At 49.9% G+C, this 24,042-nt stretch overlaps 2 long non-coding RNA genes across 2 annotated transcripts; one reads left to right on the top strand and one right to left on the bottom strand.

Annotated features, from left to right (window-relative positions):
- The first annotated feature begins 11,962 nt into the window (after window positions 1-11,962).
- LOC138919510 (uncharacterized) lies at window positions 11,963-14,398 on the top strand. The gene is made up of 3 exons (XR_011429723.1): window positions 11,963-12,162; window positions 13,113-13,256; window positions 13,363-14,398. It is a non-coding gene; the product is annotated as an uncharacterized lncRNA (long non-coding RNA).
- Window positions 14,399-19,675: 5,277 nt separating this feature from the next.
- LOC138919509 (uncharacterized) lies at window positions 19,676-20,688 on the bottom strand. The gene is made up of 2 exons (XR_011429722.1): window positions 20,512-20,688; window positions 19,676-19,918 (listed from the first exon to the last, which is right to left on the bottom strand). It is a non-coding gene; the product is annotated as an uncharacterized lncRNA (long non-coding RNA).
- Between the last annotated feature and the right edge of the window lie 3,354 nt (window positions 20,689-24,042).

Genomic DNA, 24,042 nt, shown 5'->3' with positions numbered 1-24,042 from the left:
ATCACCTTGCCTCTTGACTACTGGCCTGTCCTGCGGCAGGCAGATGACTCCCACCTTGGGCAGTAAGATTAGACCTGAAGGATGCAGCAGAACACGGAGGATTAGGAGTATTACTTTGGCCATATCAAGCTTGAGACGTCTCAAAATGTCCACATGGTGAGCCAAACACGTAGCTGGCTCTGCGATTACAGAGCTCAGCAGAGAGGCTCTGGCTGGAGATGGAAATGTGGGAGCTGTCATCACATCAGTGGAATTTAACCCATGGGACTGGATGAGCTCAACCAAGGAGTGAAGAGCTTCTAGAAAGAGGTTCTGACAAAAGAAATATGAGACCTCATCTCTCCCTCCTTGGGGAGCTTGGAGTACAGTTGGATGGAGAGTGAGGACCCATGCTTGGAAAATGGCTGGAGGTGGGCTGTGAGTAACGTAAGCTAGTGTGAAGGACTGGAATTGGCCATCCCAAGATATGTCTCTTTGGCATGAGGAATATTTTGGGCCGGCTACTTTTAAAAACTGCAGACAGGAAAGAAACTCTGAAAAGTAGAATTTACTTACCCTTTGTTAAGAGACATTTACATTTGTAAAGGAAATCTCCATCTCTAAAGATGTCTCCCTCTCTATACTGGGAAGGGGGGATGACCTTATCTCTGGAAACTCTCATCAATGTAGAAGTCAAGGACTCAAGTCTGCATAATAATCTTACTCTTGTTTACTGTGGTTTTCTGGTAATCTGCCATAACTGACTTCCCCCACCCTCAACGTCCTCCTTTGTCTTTAGCTGAGGGTGGTATTTAAGGGGAGAGCTTCTGCCATTTTGGCCAGTTGCTAAGTTTGCCTAAGCCTCTCCCATGTATACATGTTATAAAGTTTTGTTTAATTTTCTCCTGTTATTCTGTCCCATGTGAATTTAATTCATTGTCCAACCAGAAGGACCCAGAGCAGGCAGAGGAAATGTCTTCCTCCCCTACACTAGAAAGTGAAGAGACACAGTTGGGATCCAGTAAGTTGAGGAAGAACAAAGAAGGGCATGTTCTGCTAGTTGGGGTTAATCAGAGGAGGAGAGACTGAGTCCAGGCTAACAATGGAGCCCGTACCAGGATTTTCCCGTTGCCCCAGCAACAGCATCTGCAGGCTTTCTGGCACCAAAAAAGATTGATGGTGGCAAGGAGTCAGTACCACAGAGGCAGATGACTGTGTGGAAGCTGAGTGCTCTTGGTGCGTGTGTGTGTGTGTGTGTGTGTGTGTGTGTGTGTGCATGCATCTCATCTATTTAAAACAAACAAGTTTTGAAAAGCTCTTTTTGAATCTTCCGATGTCTAAATGGCGTGTGCTATGTGTTAATGCCGTGAAAGCTCAAAGTTCCCTTAATTTGAAAATGTTAATAACTCCTGCAGGTGCTGTTTTGGTTAAATACATTTTTCTCCCCCTCAGTGCAAAGTGTTTTAATTTTTGGAAGTCTTCTGTGCCTGTTTCAAATGTTTGTTTTCAGGTCACTGCCAGAGTTATTTGGCTTAATGAAAAAGATATTTGCAAAGCAATCCTTGGAGTGCAATGGTTTTTATTGGCATTACACAATATTTCTAGGTGGTCTTTCTTTCATTCCTTTATTAATCATAATCTAAGCTCCTACTGTGTGAGGAAGGAAAAGTTCTAGCATTACTAGAAGGAAAAGGCTCAGGTGGAAGAGTTTGGGATACAGAGATGAAGGGGCTACAGCCTAGAGAAGGAAAAGCAGAGGAGCGTACAGGTCAATCACACATACCCAGAAGAGAGTACCGTGAAGAGTAAGTGCCACAGAGGGTAGGATAGAGCTGGGATGCTTTCAGTGAAATAACAGAAACCTAACTAAGTGTGGAAGAAACCAGAAGGTTTAACTTAATGAAAGGGCTGGCGGAAGGCCATCACAGTGCTGGTTCACCTAGGATCCTGGTTTAGTCCATCCTTCTGCCCTTCCATTCTGCTTGTATCTGTGATGCCTTGTGGCCTCAATATGGCTGTTACATCACATCTTTGTAAGGTAGCACCCCGAGCAGGTAGGAAGGGTGGAAGATTTCTCCTTGAAGTGCTTACCTTCCTCCTTTCTCTTACTTTCAAAAGATTACCCAGCTTTTGGGGTCCAGATCAAATGCCTCCCTCTTGGTCACCCCATGAATATAGCCTGCCTTCCTCTGAATTCTGTAGTATTTGCTTTACTCTCTCTCATCTCAGTGCACATACAGTGCTGTGCCTTATAACTGCTTGTACATGCAGGAAGATCTTGTTGGTCCCCTTTGAAGACTCAGGAAACAAATTCTCGTGAACATAATGGAACCTTTCTCTGGTGAATGATAATCTTAGAGGGACTTCGAACCATCATTGTGGAAACCCATTCTCATGTCTAGGCCTGGAATGTCTGGAGGATCATAGATCAGACAATGTTACTGCTGGAATCTAGAGAGTTCCTGGATGAGAACAACTCCTTTTACACACAAGGAGGTTGGTTTAGGAGACTTTCCCAAAGACATCCAGCTGCATCAAGATCTAGGCCACAGCACACCTGTGTATTTTGGTTAAAAAAAGAACAACCCAGAATTTTCTTATGATTGGTCTGATTTTCCTAAATAAAAACTAGTGGGAAAAGTTACCCTGGTTAGTCAGTGAGTGAAAATTAATATGTTATTGTTTCTCCGTTGTCTATGTGAATTTGCTTTGGTTGATAGCATAAGTACCTTGGGGCCCTTTGCTAACACTCTCTTCTCTTGTAGAACCTAGCAACTTGCCAAGTGCATAGTAAGTGCTCAGTAAACAACTGTTGGATTAAATTATACCCACACCCACATCTCCTCCATATTCCTCACTAATGGACTGTGGTGGCAAGATTTAATTAGAAGACTGGGATTAAAAAGGGGGCCCTGATGAGTAAACATGGTCATATATGATGGAGGGGATAATTCACTAGCTTCTAGTCACCAAAGGTTAACTAACACTCCTGTAATGCCATTTAATGTCATTGGGTACTCACCATGGGCCCATGGAGGGAATATAAAGAAAGATAAAGACACTCAAATTTCTAGGATTCTCACTGGCTGAGGCCCAGAGAGGAATATTTCTCCTTAAATAGCCTCCTTGGCCTAACAGCTCATTAGGTACTTTTGGTACACAATTCATTTTTTCTGCTAAGTCTTGCTTTAAATGCACAATTGGTGCCACATGATTCTTCCCATAGAATTTTCTCCTTTCTTCATTCATTGGTGTATCATTATTCCTATTCACCCATCCACCCACCCACCCATCCATCCATCCATCCATCCATCCATCCACCAACCTATCTATCCAGCCAGCCCACTTGCTTTGAGTACCTTTTTTGAGTCAGGCATTACTTAAAGATGAGATCCTGCATGATCTGGCCCTCTCTTCCCTCATCTCCCACCACTTTCTCCTTCACTCTGCTGAGTGTCAGACCAGGCTTCTTATTATTCTTTAAACAAGCTAAGCTTATTCTTGCTCTTAAGGCGTTTGCATTGAGGTTTACTCTGACTGAATAATCTTCTACCAGATTCTTGCATGGCTCATTCTTTTATTCCATTCAGGCTTTTGCTCACATGTCCCCAGTACCCCCACCTCCCACGGCAGTTACCTCATCATCCTGCTGTTTTCCCTTGGACCACTCGCTTGGCATTACTTGAAATTATGGTATTTATTTGTTTATTGTCTATGTGCACCCACCCCTAAAATGCAAGCTTCTCGAGGACAATGATTTTCTCTCTCTTTGGTCTTGTATTTCTAGTGCCTTAAATAGGGCCTGGCACACAGTAGGTGGGTGTGCCTTAAATTTTCCACTGAACAACTTTTAGTATATTTGGGGAGACAGAAAGGATACCTAAGTAGATAAATAAAGTAAAAGATGACCTGTGGTAAAAGCCAGATAAACGGTTTCTGACCATCAGAGGACAAGAGGATCTTGTTTACTTGGAGAGAGGGGGTCCCCAAGGGCTGGGAGCATTTAGACAAGGGTGGCGGAGCTGACCTTGTGGCTGCCCCACCCACGTCTTCTCGGCCCGGCTCCAAGTTCACCTGTACCTGTGATAGACGGTGACCGTGCGCACTGGTTCTTCCCACTCACATGCCCAGGTCCTGGGTTCTCTGGGTTTTCCTAGGACCCTGGGAGCTTGCTCAGCCTGGATGCAGGGTGACCCAGAGGGGCTGGACATGAAAGCCCCAAGGAATGAGTGAGTAAATACTTTTGCTCCCCTGGCCAGCACTGGGACAGCACAGAGGCACGCTCTCTAGAGTCACTCCCAGTGGGAGTAAGTGAAGGTGCCTGAGCAGCAACCCCCTCAATAGTACCCCCCTGTATTGGCTTTCCTCCCTCCCTGTCTCGCTTCCTCTCCACCTCACTTGAGTGTGTTGGGATCACCTCTCAAATAAACCACCAGCACCGTGATCTTCTCTCACGGTCTGCTTTCAGGAAACCCAAACCAAAGACAGGTGGGGTGGGGCAGAGGCATTCCAGATGCCATAGAAACAGTTGGTAACCCAGAGATCTCCCTGGGGCCCTGACTCTCCAGCAATCTGAGGGACCCCGTGCTGGACCACTGCCTACCTTCTCAAGAGAGAAGGGAGCCCTTGACCCCTGGTGGCGAGGGGGGCAGCAGAACATAGGGAAAAGGCGAGGGTCTGGGCATCAAGAGTACTGCCACGAACACGCTCTGTGCCCTTGGGCAAGTCCCTTCCCCTCTCTGGACCTTAGTCTCATCTGGCCCAGTGAGGCGTGTGGGCTGTCTATCTCCAAGCTTCCTTCTTGCTCTGGGACTCCGTAACAGCCTCATGGTTGGCTTTTCTTCATTTCTCTCCCTCTCACACTCACTCCGATTGTCTGCATTTGCCTCCCTGTCTCTCTCTCTCAAAGTCCGCATGCTGGGCCATTTTTGGGGGGCTGGCTGGTAAAATGTCCCTGGGAAGGAGAGGTGAGACTTAACCCATGGCATTCGTTGGGATCCTGGAGAAAACCATTCTCTCTATGCCTGCAGTGTCATCATTGTTAATAATGATGACATCAATCTAGCTCATCAGAATCCGCGAGTGCTTAACCAAGAAAAATGCTTTTGTCACTGTTGGTAAATATAAAGTGTGCCTACTCAATCAGAGCGACACCACCCGACGGGCGAGCCTGCTCCCTCCCTCGTACACTGACTGTTCGTTTGCAATCCTGCCCTTCTTTTTTATTGATGTCTCAGCTCTTTGACAAATACATTTTTCCATGAAGAGAAACATAATTAACTTAAGTCATTTATATTAATCACAAGGGGGGAAAATCATGCAAAACAGGGGTAATTTTGTATTGAACAAGGCACGTTAGCTAATGAATATAGATGATGCTGATTTATGTGTTTATCCAAAAAGCATTGGTGGGGAAAAAAAATGCCAACACCAAACACCACCCTATCCCCCAAAAGCTGAAGAAAGAACCCCTCAAGGTCTATTTAATGATGTTCCCTGGTTTGGTGGCATCCTGCCCACAGATTGAAAAACAAAATGACTTTGCAAGTGTTTACGGAGCTTGAACAGCAAAAGAAATTCTCTCCCAGCGTGGGCATCCTCTGCACGGATCCCAGGGAAATGGTGAACATTGGGCTGACGTGGTGGATCCACGCAGGTGGGATAGCATGCACTGCTTCCCACTGCAGCTGGGGGACAGGTCCTGAGGTCCGTCACCGCAGGGTGTGGTCCTCCGGGAGCTGCCACCATAGCTCAGGTTCCTCAGCCATGCTGACCCACGGAGGTGGCTCCATTTGATGGGGAAGTTGCAGCTGGAACAATTCACCGCTGTGAATAAGAATGTAAAGGCTCGGGGTCGGCCCGGTGGCACAGCAGTTAAGTTCACACGTTCTGCTTCGGCAGCCCAGGGTTCGCCGGTTCGGATCCCGGGTGTGGACATGACACCACTTATCAAGCCATGCTGTGGCAGGCATCTTGCATATAAAGTGGAGGAAGATGGGCATGGATGTTAGCTCATCGCCAGTCTTCCTCAGCAAAAAGGGGAGGATTGGTGACAGATGTTAGTTCAGGGCTAATCTTCCTCAAAAAAAGAAAAGTAAAAATAAAAAAGAATGTAAAGGCTCCCATTTGTATAGTCCCTTTTCCCCACACCCTTGTGAGTAAAGCGGTTGGCTGTGGCTCACGGATACAAAGGAGAGAGGCGAGTGGGAGGAGATAAAGAGGCATCACAGGAGTGTCACTCCATCACATAACGTTCGAGCCAGAAGCTCCTACACAGCAGGAAGCCCACCCCTTCATTTCCCCATTGAGGACACTGAAAACCAGGGAATAACAACAGTTGGCATTTATCAAGCTCTCACTATGTATCAGGCATTGTTATAAGGGTTTTTCTTTTTTCTTTTTCCCTTTGGTGAGGAAGACTGGCCCTGAGCTAATAGCTGTTGCCAATCCTCCTCTTTTTGCTTGAGGAAGATTGGCCCTGAGCTAACATCTGTGCCAGTCTCCCTCTATCTTGTATGTGGGTCACTGCCACAGCATGGCTTGATGAGCAGTGCAGGTCCGTGCCTGGGGTCTGACCCCATGAACCCTGGGGTGCTGCAGCGGAGTGTACCGAACTTAACTACTACACCTCTGGGCTGGCCCCTTGTGTTTTACGGGATAGATGCCATCATTGTCCCCATTTTACAGATGAGGAAACTAAGGCTCAGAGAAAGGAGGGGGCTTCTGCAAGGCCCCACAGCGAGTGGTTGGCTGAGCCAGACGCCAGGCTGCATCTTTCTAACGCCCTCCTCCAGAAGCGGAGGGAAGCAGGTCATCCTGAGCCTGTGAATCCCCCGTGGGGAGCGTTTGAGCAAGACTTGAGCAACCTTTTTAGAGCTCTGTCTGTCTCTCTTCTGTTTTATGGGGCCTCTCCCCTTTGCTGTCACTAGCCATAAACATCCCCACAAAGTCTCAGAGGACTGCAAACTTGCCCTGGGGACACAGAGGTGACAGTTTAATGAGCTATGAGATGGTACTCTGGGAGGCAGGAGGGGGAGATGCAGGAGGGGGAGATCCAGGTTGGAATTACTGGGTGGAGGCTGCAAATGTATGAAGGCAGAGGAGCCAGTCCTGGGGTTCCCAGAAGAACAGAGAGCACCTGGCCTTGGAGCCGGTCTGGGACCCGCAAGACTGGGCAGCGGCTGCTGCTTATCGTGCAGGAGGAGAAATGAGACAGGGCGACCCGTTGCTGACCACTCAGCAGGTTACACAGAACCTGGATGGGAAGCTGGATCCTTTGTTTCCTCTTCCTGTTGTCTGTCCTGAGCCACCGTAATTTCCTCTCTACCCCAGACCCTCAGATTGTAGTCCCGAGGGGCAGCGGACTCTGGAGCCAGACTTCTGGATTCCAGCCCTGCCTCTGCCACTTGCTGTGTGACCTTGGAGGACTCCCCTAACCTCTCTGGCCTCAGTTTCCTGTACCTCTACCAGGGGATGGCTAAGGATAAGATTTAGGAGAGTGCAGCGTATATAGGTGTTGGCTATTATTTTTATTATTACGAAAAGAATTCAAATCCCTTAGCACCCAGCTCCTTGTCTGTGACCCCACACAAGTCCTAAGCGGACATCAGGTTTGGGCAGGCCTGGAGAAGGGGGTAGGAGCAGGGAGGGCCGAGAAAGGCTTTCAGGCTGGGAGGGGGGAGGCGAGACCAACTGGAGGCTCTGAACCTCCTCGCCCGCCCGCTCACGAGGCTGTAATTCGTCTCTTGCCTGGTCCGCGGTCCCGCGCAGCCGCCGGAGCGGGCGCCAGGGCCCCATCCATCCTCGGCTGCCTGGACGGCGGCGCCAGAGAGCGCATCTGTCACTGTCTCCGGTGGCATGGATGACTGGCGTGTCATCTTTGACAAATGTCTGTGCCGGCGAGCTCTGCGCGGTTGTGGGTACTTACAGACACGGAAAACTCACAAACAGACAGGCTGCTCCGCACGCCAGCGAACACAAATGAGACCCGGCAGCGGATCGGGGCGGGGGAGAGAGGGGTGGGGGCACTCGGACTGGGGAGACGTGGGCTCTGCCTCACTCTTCTTGAAACTCTGGGCAAACCGCTTCCTCTCCCTGCGCCTGGATTTCCCCACCCAGGAAGTGGGGATAAAGGTCCCTGTGTGGTCCTTAGAGGTGTCACGGGCTTTGTCATCATTTTCATCACACTGTGAGCAATGAGAGCAACTGATCCTTACGCAGCACCTGCCCCGGGCTGAGCATTTTGTGTATGCATGCACTGGCTCACCAAATTCCCCAAACAAGCCCATTTTACAGATGGGGAAACTGAGGTTCAGAAAAGCAGCTTATCTGGAGTCACATGGCAAGTGGCAGAGCGGCCTCCTGGTCCAGGCCGTGCAGGTGCTAGCTGGGAACCGCCAGCCTTGATCTGCACAGGGCCAGAAAGTTCGTGTCTTATGCTTTGCAGGCCACCTGGTCTCTGCTACATCCACTCAACTCTGTTTGAGTAGACAACTCTGAAAGGCAGACAATAGAAAAATGGGTGTGGCTGTGTGCCAACACAACTTCATTTGCAAGAACAGTCGGCCAGCCTCACTGTCTCTGGGGCTCGCAGGCCACGGTTTGCTGACCGCCTGCTCTAGGCCCCCAGATCAGAGGAGAGGACTATGGGAAAGAGCTGTTTACACTGCAGAGAGGCAGTCTTGGGTATGTTGAGAAGATGGGCTTGGGAGCCAGGCTGCCTGTGTTCCAGCCTCAGCTGGTGTGGGACCCAGGGCAAGTGACTTAATAGCCCCATGCCTCGGTTTCTCCGTCTATAAAGTGGGAATAATAATATTGTCTACCCCATAGGGTTGTTGTGCGAGTTAAATGATTAACCATGGAAAGCTCTTAGAATAGTGCCAGCACATCAGGACACTGGGCAAACGTCACCTCTTGTCAGGGGACATTATTGTCAACACCTGAGGGTCTGATGCCCATTTAAACGGTGAGTTGGGCAGGAGCTCCTGGCTCAGCCCTCCTGGTTCCAGCTGTCTTCTCTCCCCCTGCCACCAACCCAAATCCTCGGTGGGGGAGTGCCTACTTTCTCATTTGTTCAGCTCCTAGCCCTCTAGGATCCAAGACAAAGGGACTTTAGGGACTAACCTGCTTCTTATCATTATAAAGACACTGAAGTCCAGAAAGGGAAAGCAAGTTGCCCAAGGTCACACAGCCTTGCGTGTCAGTTTTACTTCTCCTGTCTCCCCAGCAAAGCTCATTCCCAAATTCAGTAACCTCCCTTCCTACCAGTTCTGCTGGCTCAGTGAAATGAGGCGAGCTTATCCAGGAGGGGATGGCTCTCTACGGCCTGAGTCTGGCAAACACAGGTGTGAAGGGCAGAGACTGATACTAGCCTCTTCTTGTCCAGACACAAGCCTTGCACACTCTCTGTCCATCTCGGCACCGGAGGCTCGCTCATCCTCAGCCCAGGCCCTGCTTCCGTGCTAGCTGCTAAGAGGCCTCCCGCCTCTGGCCTGTTGAGCCTTTGGAGAACCATTGGAGGTAACATTTCCCAGAAAAAGCTGGGAGTAGACACTGTGCAGAATATGGAAACAAATCCTCTTGAGTCAGGGGCACTTGAGTTCTCTAGCAGATAATACCTATGGTTGTATAATGAGAAGGAAAAAGAAAAGCCATCAGGACAGCTGGCCTGGTGCCTACTAGCACTCGTATTTCCTGGTGAACATAAACAGCTTCCCACAGTAGCAGCATCAGTCAAGGCCTCTCCATGACCATAATGGAACAGGATAAACACAAAGACATTGTGAAACCCTAAACAGGCGTGGATGTCCTTATCTCCCAGCTGACAACGATGACTCCTCTTTCTCTGCCACTGACAACTCTCCTGCTTTCCTCTCGCCTCCTGGATAAAAGTGATAAGGATACTCAACCAAGAAAATGTCCGTGGTCCCAACAGCACCCAGTCTAGAACAACCCTGGCTTCCTGAGCCTCTCCGAAGTCACAAGACAAGCCTGACCCCATCACAGCCTCTTACGGAAGCGCTCCACGGCTGCCCATGGGCGTGCGCTCCCTTGCTGCAGCAAGTTAAACGCAGCTTGGGCGGACTGTGGGGGCATTCCCCGTGATCCTCGGCCATTGGGCTTTATCCATGTATTTATCGGTATCAAAACACGGATGAGTGAGGTGGAGACGTGTCAAATGATGAGACGGGAAGGTGGAGAATCATAGAAAGCCGGTCCTTGAGTCCTGCAGAGAATCAGATGCTTTAAATGTAACCCGTAGCTCTTACCAGGCAGATCCTGCCATGAGCACTATTTCATTTTATCCTCTTAACCTCTGTGGAATATTAACATTTCCATTTACAGACAAAATCTGAGGCTCAGCAGGCTTAAGGGGCTTGCCTGCCGCTCTTTGGCTGGTAAGTGGTGCGTCCAGGCTCCAGGAGTCTTCTGATTCCAAGCCCAGTGGTGATGCCTTGACATAAGGCTTGTCGGTGGATTACGTATCAAGAGGACCCTGTGCATCTGGTTTTCACTGGTGCATCTGCATGCACCATCTGGTTCTCACTGTTCATGGCGCCGACGACCTCAAGATGGGTGGTCTGCTCTAGACCACGCCAACCATGCGGTCAGAGTCAGTGACGGGGTTTTGGTGTCTTTCCCTATTCATGGCAGACATCTGTCCCTAAGGCCAGGCTTCCAGCCCATCTGGTCTGAAGGATGCCGCTTTTGCTGCTGGCCCTGCACTGGGAGGGCCGGTGATGGCATCCCCTTAACGCTAATCTTTGCATCCTGGACTCCACACTTGCTTTCCCATAGCCATCACTTCTGCAGAGAGAATATACAGAAATGGACAAGTATCTCCAGCGGAGCGGTGGGGATGATGCCGTCTCCATGAAGCCCTTCTCCCAGCTCTTTGAAGAGGCGCCCTTCCCATTAAGTTCTATCGGCCTGCACCCGTGTGGAAGAGGCGACACCTGTGGGGTTGCATCGTGGAAAACTGACAAGGCAGAGGGAAGGGCGGGAAGGGGGACTTTACAAGTGCCCTCTCCATGCCAGGCTGGGGCACGGGCCTTTTCATGGGTGTGGGAGCCCATTCGAGTTGGATTCTATTTTAGCAGGTGAACTGTCACGTGGAAGCAGCTGGTCATGTGAGGATTTTGGACATTGGAAGTTGTGTTCATCTTCGGAGCCCTCTTCCCTTGTCTTAGGGAAACCAGCAGGCTGGGCCCTGGGCTAGAGAAAAAGATCAAGCAGCCAGCCATTATTTTTGGAGAAAGTGATGATGTCACCCAAGTCTGACCACCCATTCTTTTTTTCTTTCTTTCTTTTGTTTTTGGTGAGGAAGATTGGCTCTGAGCTAACATCTGTTGCCAATCTTCCTCTTTTTGCCTGAGGAAGATTATTACTGAGCTAACGTCTGTGCTAGTCTTCCTCTATTTTGTATGTAGGATGCTGCCACAGCACGACTTGATGAGCAGTGTCTAAGTCCATGCCCAGCATCTGAAACTGCAAACCACAGGCCGCTGAAGCAGAACATGCAAACTTAACCATTTCGCCGCCGGGCGGGCCACCACCCATTCTTTTAACAGAATGTGTTCGGTCTAGCCGTGGAAATTTGGTGTATTTCACCAGTCGGTGCCCTTGAAGAATAAGAAAACGTGATTCCCTAATTACACAGACCTTTGGAGTCCCTGACATAGTGTGGTTTCAAGCTGAATGTGAATCTGACTGTGGGAGATGTGTCTATCAGCTACTGTGGTGGCTTTGTCTGGCCTTGGGAGTCAGCCCAGCCTTGTGGGTTCAGCTGTGGAGCTTCCCCAGAAGAATGACATCATCTCGACTTTCACTGGGTCTGAAGGTTCTATTGGGAACCTAGGGGAGTGAGGGGTCTAGTGATTCTGATGCAGGAGTGCTCAGCTGGCCTGCTGACGGTGGGCAGCAGCCCTAAGCTGAGGGCACGGCCTGGCAGTAGCATAAGTCACCTCTCTCCGTGTTCTCCCTGCTTTGCCACAGGTGTTCAATGAAGCTTTGCTGAATACCCATAATCTGGCTGCAGCAACTGGATAATGAACATCTTGTCTTCCATCGCCCCATGGAACACTGACCTTCCTGAGCTGCTTCTCCAGGGCGTATGTGCCTGCCCCAGGGTCTTCACCCAGCTGCTCCCGCTGCCTGGAATGTCCCTCCTCCCTCTTTCTTCAGGTGCCACTTCCTAGTAACACCTTCCCTGACCACTCTGTCTAATATTCTAACTTCCTATCCCCTGCTATAATTTTTCTCCTTAGCGTAGATCCCTAGCATAATGTACACTTTCCTGATGCATCCCGTGCATTGTCTGTCTCTCTTACTAGAACATGAGCTCCCTGAGGCAGGGAGGTTTTGCCTGGTATGGTCACGGCCACGATCCTCAGGGTTTAGAATCCGGTTAGACACACAGAAGGCACTCAATACCCACTTGTTGCAAGTATGAATGGATTTCTTCTATTTTACTTGGAGTTTATATTTAATCAAACACTTTCATCGTTTATTGATATGATTAATTTTTTCCTTTGAATTTGTTGGTATAATGAATTATGTTAATTGATTTCCTGTTATACATCTGTGTGTTACTAGGATAAATCCCACTTGATCATAATGATGTTTTGCCAGAGTTCATCTACTAGTGTTTTCTTTTGAATCTTTATATTTATATTCAGAACAACTGGTCTACAGTTCCCTTTTGCTGAGCGATCTGTATCAGGTCTGCTCAGGCAATGCAGCCTTTGTGAAGTGAACGGCAGCGCTTCCTCTTTTTCTACGAGCTGGAAGAGTTTAATTAACATTGGAATTATTTGTTCTTTAAAGGTTACATAGAACTCAGCTGTGAAACCATCTGTTCCTGGTGCCTTTTATAATGGTAGATCTTTTAATCGCCTTTCTAGCCTCTTCGGCGGTAATTGGCCTTCTCATTTTCTGCTTCTCCCTGGGTCAATTTAGGTAATTTATATTTTGCGAGGTAAATATCCACTTCTTCTAGATTGCCTATTTTGTTTCCGCAGAGTTGATGCAGAATTCCCTTGTAGTCTGTTAATCCCTAGGGCATCTGTGCTTACATCTCCTTTCTCATTCTTAATTCTACTTCGTTTTGTTCTCTTTCTTTTCCCTTTAATCAGGCTCCTGACCGATTTGCCTGATCTCAGCACTTTGAAGAAATAGGGAGGCCTGTGCCCACACCTGGAACCCATAGGTTCATGGAGAGAGGCGCCTGTAGGGGCCGACAGGGAGCAGTTCAAGGTGGCGGCCGCGACAGGCCCCAGGTGGGTGAGGGCAGGCGGGTGGTGCTGATGGTGGGTTTTGACTCCTGGCTCTCCCACTTCCTGGTTGTGAGACCTTGGCAAGACACGTTGCTCCTCTGCCTTTCAGTTTCCTGTCTGTGAAGGAGGATGACAGCAGCAGTACCTAGCTTGCATGGGTGGAGAGGACTAGAAGGTGGTATGTGTGCAAGGTGCGGGCACAGTACCTGGCAGAGAGTACATGTGCCGGTAACATCAGCCTTCATTATGGAGGGAACACCGGGGAGGGAACGAGAGGCCTCGAGGGTTCCCAGACATCACTGGGCGTCCTGTGGGAGGATGGACGCTGAGCCCCCAGCCTGCAGATACTGGGAGAAGGTGTGATTCGGGTACTCAGGGGAGTGGGACCTTCCTCTGTGGTCCCAGGCTAGTTCAATGTGACACACACACTCTCTCACTAATTCTTCCCTACAACCCTACAAGGTAGGTGTTAGGTGGAACCTATGAAAGTGCCAATATTCAACCATTTTTAACCTACAGAAAGGCACTTTCATATGGTTCACCTGATGTTATTATTACCATCTCCATTTTTCAGATGACAGGTTCATAGGGGTTAAGCAGCTGTCCTAAGGTCACACAGCCTGTTGGTAGAGGGTATTTTGGTCAAACCAGGGCCACACAATTCCAAAGCCTGTGTGACACCACCCAGCATGGCCAGAAAAACAAAAAAGCCCACAAAAGCTGTTGCAAAGCTGTGCTGCAAACCCGACCTGAATGAGGTGGCCGACACGGATGGCTGAGAACTGGTAACTGTCTGGGCATCTAGGAGGCTGATCTGCACAGGAGGGGAGAGCAGGGCTCCAGGGGAGAGAGCTCCAGAGGCTGCAAACCCTGTCCCCAAGGCTCCGGCCTCTGAGGGCACCACTGCCATTCTCACGTTCTATTTATGGAACTATTTCAGCAATTTATTTGCAGGACCTGGGAGCTCTTGCAAGGCAGGATCCTCTCTCTTTATCTTGCAATCACCTCACAAGGAGCAGTTTCCCGACAAATGCTCAATCATACAAGTTTCAGCTTGTTACACCAGGGGCTGCTCATCCAGATAGAATTTTGGGGAGGGAGGGATGGATACTGTCAACCTAAGTTTTTTTTTTTTTTTTTTTTTGGTGAGGGAGAGTGGCCCTGAGCTAACAACTGTGCCAATCTTCCTCTATCTTGTTTGTGGGATGCTGCCACAGCATGGCTTGACAAGTGATGTAGGTTCGCACCCAGGATCCAAACCTGTGAACCCTGGGCCGCCAAAGCTGTGTGCGTCGAACTTCACCACTACACCACCAGGCTGGCCCCAAGTGTTGACCTAGTTTTGCCCAATATGGGCAAGAGAAAATGAGCTCTAGTAGTTATGTAGGGTCTATCCATCCAGGGGTCTATGAATGACGATACCTAAGGTGGGCCTTAAACTTGGGACTTTAAGAAGATGACAAAATGATTTGCTGATGTGAGTGTCTGGATTTTCGTGGGGGTGCATGCAGACGTGTGGTACTCGTGCACATACAATACACTGACGAGGGTACAGAGGGTGTGATGTCAGTCTCCGGGTCCCCACGCTAAGGAACTGGGCTAATCCTTAACTAGGGCTGGGATGCTAACCCTCATGGCCTGGCCTGCAGCTCTGTGCTGAGACATCCACCTCGTGCTCCAGAAGCCTCCTTGCTGTGCCTCAGCCACGGCTTATGCACTTACTCCAACACCCACCAAGAGCCTGAGGAACCGGGTGGCAGTCTGTTCCCAGGGGAGGGCTGCCTCGCCCCAACACTGCGGAACTCCGACTCTGGCTGGGCCTTTCCTCTGCCCTGGTCTCCCACCGAGAGCCCCCGGGGTGCCTTCCTCCTGTGGGGGACCAGCGAGACTCTACCCTCACATTTCTAGCTCCGCTTCCAGGAGTGCCACTCGTCATTCATCTCTGTCCTGCTTTCGGGGATGAAGATGGTTCTTGGAGTCCAAACTGAGAAGGCAGTGCCCACTTGTGGAGCCCAGGCAGGTCCCGTGAAACCCGCTGTGGTCGACGCTGTGCCCTGCCAGTCCCCCTTGGTCTCTGCTTTCAGCAACACCAACAGCTTCCTGCTGCAAACGCCAGGGCTTTCTCTGGCCGCAGGAGAGTGAGCAGCTCAGGGAGGGGACAGACTACGTGCCGGAAAATTAAAGTCTACGGGAAGAACCATCAACCGATGATGGAAAAGAGTGGACAGATACCCCAGTTCCTTGCCCCTCCCGTGGGACAGCCCTGTGACATGTTCTAGGCAGTCTCCCGGAGGGTCCCCAGGGGGACTGAGCTCATTAACACACTCATTCCCTGACTCACTTCCCCACTCTCCTGGTGCTGTTTCCTCGGCTCACTTCCCAAATAAACCACTTGCAACCAAGTTTTTGTTTCAGGGTCTGATTCTGGGGAACCCCATCAAGACATCCTTAAACATCGCTCCCTCCCAACCTTGTGGCCCACGGGTACCTGCTGACTGCTTGGGTGATGCTCTGCAAATGCCAGCAGGCAACTTCCTTTCTTTGCACTAGTCGGTCCTCTTGGTGGCTGAGGCCTTTGGGGTTCATGGGTCTAGAGAATATTAGTCAAATGTGCTCACTCTGCCGCCTGAGTAAGGCTTAAGCAAACGCTCATCACTCATGGCACAGCAGGTTCCCCATGAGCTCCCGGGGGCCTTCAAGGACGGATGCACCTGGGAGAGGAATTTACCTTCACTGCACAGGGACACCGTGGGCTTGAGCTGAATGTCAGCACTCCAGTGTGCTGGCTCTTCTGTGGCCGCGCTCCCTCTTGCAGTGTTGTCCTAGGGATGCGTGGAGCTGCTTCACCGCCAGCCCAGCCTTTCTCAAGCGATGGACTTTTCAACACTCGGGAGCTCTTGGGACCGCCCCGGCAGCTCTTCAGTCAGACGCGGTGTGGGCTGTTAATACTCAGGTTCAAGGCCTGGCTGGCCTCGGTGGCCTCATCTCTGAACTGACTGCTGTATCCGCGGCCTCCTGTCCACTGTCACCCGGATGTCTAAGGGCGTCTTATGCAATGCGCTCAAATTGAAACCCGCTCTCCTGCAGTCTCCTCCCTCGTGGTTCATGGCAACTCCTTCCTTCTAGAAGCTCAGGACAAGACCCTTAGGGTCATGTTGACTCCTCTCTTCCTCTCACATCCCATCCTGCAGTAAACACTGTTGCCTTAATCCTCCAAACTCTGTCTGTTGTGTCTCCCCACCCCCACGGCTGCCCCCCTGGTCCAAGCCTTCAGGCTTTCTTGCTTGTATTTTTGCAGTAGCAAAATGTCCTACACTGGTCGCCCGGTCTCACGCTTGCCATCCTTCTGGCTATACACAACACAGCAGCCAGTCAAAACCCAAGTCAGAGCAGGTCCCATCTCTGCTCTGCCCTCCGGTGGCTCCTATCCCACTGGAGGGAAGGCCAAGTCCTTACAGTGGCCTCAAGGCTCCTGAGGAACTGGTCTCCTAACCTCGCCACACCTTTTCGTTTCCTATTACTCATCTCCTGGCCTGCTCCATCCCCTCCTTGCTTTTCTTCAAACACCCAGCCATGTCCCTGCCTTAGGGACTCTGCACTTACTGTCCCCTTTGCCTGGAACATTCTACCCCCTGAAGAGGCTCCCTCACCTCCTCCAGGTCTTTACTCAAATATTTCCCTGCTTAAAACTGTCCCTTCCCCCCAACCCCATAATACTCTCTAGCCCCCTCCTCTGCTTTATTTCTCTCTCTGGCACTTACTGTCATCTGACATCCCATATACTTTGTTATCTTGGTTATAACTAAGTAGAATGTTAGCCCCTTGAGAGCAGGGACCATTCTTGTTCACCGTTGTATCCCCGCCATTTGAACAAGGCTTAGCAGGTGGTAGGTGTTCAACAGGTGTTTGTTGAACGATAAATACAGGTACAACAGGCAGTGATCTTGTGTAAGTCATTCTCCTTCTGTGGACCTCAATGTCAGGGGACAAGCCACCTGAGGCAATTTCCAAGGTCCTGTTCATGCTCTGGGTCTTTGGTTTCATGAAGAGGACCCTCTGGGGAACCGGCTCGAAGACCAGGAACCTCCCAGCATTTGTCAGCCCCATCAGGAAAAAGCTTCTGGCTTTCTCAGCTGAGGGACCATTCAGTGGGACAGAGAAAGCGGGCAGCGTCAGAGGTATAGTCACCCTGTCCATTGTAGGGGTGGATGGTAGAGGTAAGGATCCCGACATCCACCCTGGGGGCATCTGAGGTCTGAGCCCACTGGCCTCTGTCTAGCTTGCTCTAACCCTGGAGTTGAAATTTTAGGTGTCCGTAACAGGTTTCTTTAGGCCCTAGACTGGTGTGTGTGTGTGTGTATAAAAGTTCCCAGCAGCCTAATGAGTAAGGTCACAGAAATATGAGCCAACATAACAATGGCAATAAGAACGAAAAATCCAACACCAATTACCCAGCCGCCCCCAGAACCTGGGTCCGCAGCCATTTCAGGCATTCCGACCTCTCGTCCCATAGCTGAGGGTCTGTACGCCCTGCTGCCCCCACATCTGTGTGGCTCCTTCTCTCTGGGAGTGGGGCTTGCCCCTCTTTCAGTGGCTCGGACACCGGGGCAGCAGCGCTACCATGAGCCCTCCTGCAGGCACCACTTTTTTTCCCACGGTGTAGCAACAGCCGCCTGGGGGCTGAAGGGAGGCTGCACCCACCAGCGGAGGGGCTGGGCTGGTGGTGAAGTGGTTACTGCTGGACAGGAGGTGTCTCCCCATTAGGGCAGGGCATGTTTGGGGACAGGGTGGGGCTGGCCGCCTCTCCCCTTGCCCTGGCCTGGCGGCTGGGCTCCACCCTCCTGAGCTGGATAAGCTCGGAGCCCTTCCTGGCCACGCACCCCCAATTCCTCCTCCACGCAGCAGCCAGAGTGACATCCCCAAATAATAAATTTGTGATGGTTGATTTTATGTATCAACTTGCCCGGGCTAAGGGATGCTCAGAGAGCTGGCTAAATGTTATTTCTGGGTGTGTCTGTGAGGGTGTTTCTGGAAGAGATTAGCATTTGAATTGGTGGACTGAGCAAAGCAGATGACCCTCCCCACTGGGGACTGGCATCGTTGAACACGTCGAGGGTCCGAATAGAACAGAAGGGCGGAGGAGGGGTGAGTTGGCTCTCCGCCTGACCGTTGAGCTGAGATGTTGGTCTTCTTCCGCCCTTGATGTCCTGGTTCTCAGGCCCTCCGTCTCAGACTGGAATCTACACCATCGGCTCTCTGGCTCTCATCGCTTCCAACGACACCCCTGGCTTTCCTGGGTCTCTGGGTTGCAGGTGGCAGATCATGGGACTTCTGCAACCATGTGAGTCAATTCCTTATAATAAATTTATTAAAAACTTTATTTATAATAAATTTATTACTGTAAATAAATAATAGTTCTCCTTCTCTGGAGAACCCTGACTAATACAAAATTCAATAATGTCACTATCCTGCTTGAAACTCCTCTACAGTTCCCCACTGCTTTTGAGGAAAAATCCAATCTCTGTAGCATCAGTTTGGCACATCAGGCCTTTCATGGCTGGCCCCTGGCTGCCTCCTAGCCTCCCCATCCTCCTGTCCACACCGGGGCAGCCTTGGGCCTCCATTCTCCACACAGAGGGTGCTCCTCTGTGCCTCCGTGAGGTGACTGCTGGGCTATCGCAGCATGATTCACACATTATAATCACCTGCTTCCCCCTCTGGACCGTGAGCTCCTCAAAAGCAGGGGCTGGGCTACATATTTTTGAAGCTTTGACTCTCGGCACAGTGCCTGGCTCATGGTAGAGCTCGGTGTGTGCGCACGTGTGCACGTGTGTGCATGCGTGAGCTTTACATGAATGGATGAAGCCCAGCTCACAGGTCCACGATGTGAAGCTACTCTCCCTGTCTCCGTTTTCGGACCACTGTGGGTGGGAGCAGCCAGGGTGGACCCTCCAGTCCTCTCTCCAGCTTCCAGTCCCAGAGTCATAGGCTGCCTGCTGCTGCTTCTTTCTCCATCCCAGGCCTCCGCATCTCCTTTCACTCCCTCCTCACTGGTCCTCAGATAGCTGGTGTCCCCCTCCCTTCTCAAGCCGCACTCCATCCATGGGGCTGAGCGGCCTCTTTTCTGCATAGCTGTAGCAGATGGCGTTGGTGCTCTGCCACCAACTGGCTGTGTGACTTTGAGCAAGTCACTTAACCTCTCTGAATCTCAGCCTCAGGGGGCCACACAAGGCCCTCATTTTGGGCACCGCACAGCACTGCAGACTATGCCGTCTATTGGATGGTGCTCCCGGACTGAGCAATGCAGTGACCCGCTTCAGCTTCCTCTTATCAAGGTGGTAATACCACTCTGCAGGGTGATAGGTCCTAGAACATGCAGTGCCTAGCAACTGAGTGCTGAGTAAGCACTTAGTTAAGTGGCAGTCTTTAGAGCTGTTTTATTATCGTCATTCTTGCTATTATCATGATTACATAATGAATGCTAGCCTCCCTCTCCTCTGACCCACAGGGTGTGGTTGCAGCTTCCCTCTGGGTCGAGGGTTTCAGTCTCGCAGGATGCTTCTTGAGCTGGGTGGTCACGTCAGCCTGGATCGCTTTGTCACGTGGACAGCATCTCCGTTGCCTGCCACTGATGGGAACCGTGGCTGTTCCCATTACAGCCTCGGCTGAAAATGAAACACGTACAGGGACACGCAGTCAGAGAGGAACCACCTTCTCACTCAGGGGCTCCAGGGATAAATTCAAACCTAAGTGGTTGGCTCAGGGACAAGTGGGCAATGCGTCTTCTGATCTAGTAGACATGTCCCCTTGCCCATGCAAGTGAGGGCAGTGCCCATTCCCTTGGGATGGCCCAGGGCGAATATTCCCCAAGTTTCTAGAATGTCCCATAAATATGCCCCCTCTTTCCTCATGTAAAAAATGTTCCTCAAGTAACTCTACCCCAGAAAGCAGACGCTCCCACTTCTGCCGACTTGTGTGTGACCTTGAAACGAGGGGCTTTGAAAATTTGTGCCCTCCCTGCTTCACCCTATTCTGGCCCTGCTTCTGTCTTGCAAATTCTCACCGCCCCTGGCCTGGTTTGTGAATCAAAGCTGTTGCTTTGCCTGACATTTCTTAGGCAATAGCTGGTTTCTCCTCAGACAGGGTTAGTGGGGAGAGGCTTGGGCCCCAAGGAAGGAGGGCATCCGAGTCGCTCGGGGCTGCTGTAACAAACGTGCCACAGGCTGTGCGGCTCAAGCAACAGGCATTCAGGTCTTACAGTTCTGGAGGCTGGGGAGGCCGAGACCAAGGTGCTGGTGGATCTGGTGTCTGGTGAGAGGTCCCTTCCTGGTGTGCAGATGCTTGTCTTCTCCCTGTGTCCTCACACGGCAGAGAGCAGAGCAGAGGGAGGGGAAGTGAGCTTTCTGGCCACTTCTTACATGGGCATGAACCCCATCAGGAGGGCTCCACCCTCATGACCTAATCCCCTCCCACAGGCACCGCCTCCTAAAGCCATCACATTGGGGGTTAGGATTCCAACATACGAATTCTTGGAAACATTTGGTCCACAGCAGAGAGGAGGAACCACTTCTGCCAGTCCTTCATGCTGTGCCGTAGTTGGAATTTTTTCCTTTTCTTGTCCTCAAGTGTCTGAATGCGGGTAGACCATCTTGCACCACAGGGGCTGGTTTCTCTGCCAAATGATGGGATCTGCAAAGCAGAGTCACGTTTGCCTCGCTGCCATTCCTCTGACTTTATTGTGCTTAAAATTGAGTGTGCGTCAGAATCATCTGGAGGGCTTGTTAAACCAGATCTCTGGGTTCCAGCCCTCTGAGTTTCTGGGACAGTAGGTCTGGGGTGGGGCTGAATAATTTGCATACTACACTTCCCAGGTAATGATGATGCTGCTGGTCCAGGGGCCCCATTTTGAGAACCACTGAGCTAAAGAAAACTTTGCGTCTCCCCCAGTCTTGAGTTAAGTAACCAAGTCCCCTTCCACTAGCTTGAAGGCAGGCTTCCATTGGCTGCAAAGTGTGTGTATAGGAGGAGAGGGAAGAAATGGAGACAGGCAGCTTCTCCATATGCTTATGATTATAGTTGGCACAAAAATGTTCGCTATTATGAGGCCTCTAATGAACAAGGCATTGTGCACAAATATGGTGACTAGGATGAGATTTCTGTGTTCAGTAAAGTGCAAGAAGCACCATACATCATTAACCCAGTGCTTGGTAGTTTATAAAGGGCCTCCATAGGCGTTTTCTAATTTGATCCTTAGAGAGACTCTGGGAGATGAGCAAGGCTTGTATCATTATGCCATGTTACAGGTGAGGAAACACAGGGGGTATTAACCTTTCTGCTCGCCTGTTGTGTTCCAGGCACATTACACACAGCAGCTTACCTAGTCCTCACGACAACCCTCAGAAATAGATATTACTGCTTACCTTGTAGGTCAGGGAGCTTGAGGCTGAGAAGCTGAATGATTTGTCAAAGGTTGTGCATTTAATTAGCAGCAGAGCCAGAACTAAAATCAATGTCTCAGGACTCTTCCTAAGACACTATATTTTGTGCATGTAGCTGGGGTGAAATTTGTAACTATTCAAGTAGTTGTAACTAAAGAGGATTTTGTCGTCCTTTCAGATTCTGTCTTCACTCCTCTTCTGAGCCTCAGTTTTTTCCATCTAGTCTTTAGGTCTTCAGAGACACAGAATCAAGATACTGGGGAGGGAGCACTGGAACTGGGGTGGCTAAGCTGAGTTACATTGAGAGAGAGCAGGTGGAGGGGAGGTGGTTGGGGAATGCCTTCTGGGCTGAGTGTTGAAAGTTTTGTGGGTTTGTCAAGTGGGAGCCTTCAGAGTGGTTGCCAGGAGGGGACGGAGGGAGGAGGGGGGGGGGAGAGAAGAGTTTTGCAGAGTTTGTCTTTGGAATTTAAATTGGATCCCTGTTACTATTCTTTAAGAGATGCAGTAAAAACTGACATAAATGTAAAATTACTTTTGCCTAGTAAACTGTGCTCATTTATATGGGATGCTGTATAGAGAATGGGTCAGGGCCGGCCCTGTGGCCGAGTGGTTAAGTTTGCACGCTCTGCTGCGGTGGCCCAGGGTTTCACTGGTTCGGATCCTGGGCGCGGACATGGCACTGCTCATCAGGCCACGTTGAGGCGGCGTCCCACGTACTACAGCTAGAAGGACCCACAACCGGAATATACAGCTATGTACTGGGGGGATTTGGGGAGAAAAAGAAAAAAAGAAAGAATGGGTCACATGGGACCCCAGCATATAGTAATGTTACGTGTGCACATGTTTGAAAGAGAAGATGTTTGAATGTGAAAGATAAGGTGTAAAAAATTATTCAGTGACAATGATACTAAGACTGGGAAAGAAAGAGATAAGCAGAGAAAGCGAAATAAAAGAGAGAGAAACAAAGAAAAAAAGGTGGGGGAAAGGGTATCAGAAAAATGGAGAGATAAGGATAAGTATACAGAGAAGTGTTGGGGAAATGGAAGACAAGGAAAGCAAGTTTGTCTTCCACTCCATCGCAAGGCTCTTGACTACTGTGCTTCTCAAAGCTTTTCAACTGTCGTTAACTGTTAGGAATGTATTTTCCGTTGCTCCTCACTACTTATACACACACAACTGGAAAAAACTTTTTTTTTTTAAGGAAGTAATGCTTACCCTTGTGGTCCCCAGTGAACCACATCTAGCAGTATCCAGTTCCTGGATAATCTCCTCCCACAGTGATGCTGGGCTTGGCCAGATGACTGGCCTCAGCCAGCAAGACATTAGCAAGGGTGATGCAATTGGGAGCTTGATAAGCTTTTGTACACTGGGGCTTGTCCTCTTGGAATGCTTACCCTTGGGATGTATCTCCTTGAAACCCAGAAGTCATGCTGTGGAAGCCCAAACTAGCCATATGGAGAGGCCACTTGTTGGGGCATCAAAGCTCTAGCTAACTACCCCGGCTGAGCTCCCAGCTCATAGCACCATCTTGCCAGCCTTGTGAATGAGGCATCTTGGAAGTAGGTCCTTCATTCCCCATTGAGCCATCCCAACTGATACCCATGGAGCAGAGATGAGTTGTCTTCATTGAGCCCTGCCCAAATTTCAGGATGATGAGCAAATAAAGGTTGTTGTTCTAAGCCCACCAAATTTTGGGTTGGGTTTGTTATGCAGCAGTAGATAACCACACATCCTTATTATTGGCAATGCATCAGGATATTTTCTATTATATTCAATTCTATTTTATTTTTTAAAATGCTAAATTGATTTCATGACCCAGTAATGAGTCATGATCCACAGTGTGAAAAATGCTGCTCTCATCAGTGGCAGATGTGTTTGACATAATCTGTCTTACAACCTCTCCCTTTATCCTGTTGCTCTTAGAATTGTGACATATAAGAGATGAAAGGTAACCTCAAGATGTCACCCAGTCCAGGACTGTATCTCAGGAAGGGCTGTCCCTCAAGCCATTGGGTCTCCAGGTGACAATTCTACTCCATGGATAATTTTACTCAGGGGAACTACTTAGTCCTTTTGTATGCACAAAAGCACTGAATCTTGCAAGCACTATTTACAACCGAGCATGGTCTACTGGTACCCCATTCTGCCAGATACTGAGTTCATCCCTACAAATGGGAGACACCCATCATTATGTTCTTCTGTTTCCCAAGTCTCTGGGTTAAGGTGAAGCAATCCTCTTCCGATGTCACTCGAGTTTCCTATAACAGTTCTACCAAATACGCGATTTCTTCCTCTAATACAGCGATTCCTGCTTCATATTCCATAGAGCAAATGTGTCAGAACCACTGAGG

This window comes from Equus caballus, chromosome 20 (genome assembly GCF_041296265.1).
Source record: "Equus caballus isolate H_3958 breed thoroughbred chromosome 20, TB-T2T, whole genome shotgun sequence".
Taxonomy (NCBI): domain Eukaryota; kingdom Metazoa; phylum Chordata; class Mammalia; order Perissodactyla; family Equidae; genus Equus; species Equus caballus.
Note: the sequence above shows the minus strand (reverse complement) of the source record. Positions and strands in the feature narration are given on the sequence as shown.